Source organism: Lipotes vexillifer, unplaced genomic scaffold (assembly GCF_000442215.2).
Source record: "Lipotes vexillifer unplaced genomic scaffold, Lipotes_vexillifer_v1.1 scaffold469, whole genome shotgun sequence".
NCBI lineage: Eukaryota > Metazoa > Chordata > Mammalia > Artiodactyla > Lipotidae > Lipotes > Lipotes vexillifer.
Window position 1 is genome coordinate 1,004,706 of NW_006788006.1, and position 1,329 is coordinate 1,006,034.

The 1,329-nt window shown below is 41.3% G+C and overlaps 1 protein-coding gene across 2 annotated transcripts in view; it reads right to left on the reverse strand.

Annotated features, from left to right (window-relative positions):
• AKAP8L (A-kinase anchoring protein 8 like) overlaps positions 1 to 1,329 on the reverse strand; it is a 30,448-nt gene that overhangs the window by 21,508 nt on the left and 7,611 nt on the right. The window lies entirely within an intron of this gene.

Consider the following 1,329-nt stretch of genomic DNA (forward strand, 5'->3'; position numbering starts at 1 on the left):
CCGTGAGCCATGGCCGCTGAGCCTGCGCGTCTGGAGCCTGTGCTCCGCAACGGGAGAGGCCACAACAGTGAGAGGCCCGCGTACCGCAAAAAAAAAAAAAAAAAAAAAAAAAAAAAAGAAATTGACAAACTGATCCTAAAATTTATATGCAAAAGCAAAGGAACTATAATATCCAAGTCAATTTTGGAAAAAGAACAAACCCAGAGGATTCACATTCACAAATTTCAAGACTTACTATAGTGATCAAGACAGCAAGGTACTATAGGAAATTCAGACTCAAAGATCAATGGAACTGAATTAGAGGCCAGATACAGACCCACACGTATATGTTCAATTAATTTTCAACAAAGGTAAAAAAGAATCTTGACCTATACTGCACACTTGGTAGAAATAATAACTCAAGTGGATCACAAAATAAAAGTAAAACCTAGGACTATGAAACACCTAAAAGAAAACTTAGGAGAAAATCTTTGTGGCCTTGGGGTAAGCATAAATTTCATAGATACACCACCAGAAATCACGATCTATTAAAGGAAAAATTGGGACTTCCCTGGCAGTCCACTGGTTAAGACTCTGCGCTGCCAATGCAGGGGGCACAGGTTTGATCCCTGGTCCGGGAACTAAGATCCCACATGCCACGTGGTGCGGCCAAAAGACTTAAACAAACAAACAAACAAAAACAAAGAAAAGACTGATGAACTGGACTTCATCAAAATGAAGAATTTGTATTCTTCGCAAGACACTATCAAGAGAATAAATAGATAAACTCCAGTCTGGGAGAAAATATTTGCAAATGGCACATCTGATAAAATGCTCTGTACCCAGAATATATAAACCTGAGGGAAAATAATTCAAAAAAGGTGTGTGATGTGGGACTATGTCTGATTCAAAGGGTTGAGGCAGGGAGGGCAGGACAGAGAAGCCATGCAAACCAAGTTTCTCCTCATTTATGAACTCCTTGATACCTCCTTACTCATTTTCAGAACAATTTTTTTAAGTATTTTTAAAAATTAATTAATTTATTTATTTTTGGCTGCATTAGGGGTCTGTCTTCGTTACTGCACGCAGGCTTTCTCTAGTTGTGGCACACTGGCTTAGCTGCTCCGTGGCACGTGGGATCTTCCTGGACCAAGGCTCGAAACCCATGTCCCCTGCATTGGTAGGCGGATTCTTAACCACTGCGCCACCAGGGAAACCCAATTTTCAGAACATTTTAAGTCTCCCCCGCCCCCGCCCCGAGACTATCTGCTAATTCTTCAGGGAGCTTACTTATGTCCACTTAATCAGTGACTCCTGAGGGAATGTGACTGTGTAGGCTTAGTCTTTCCC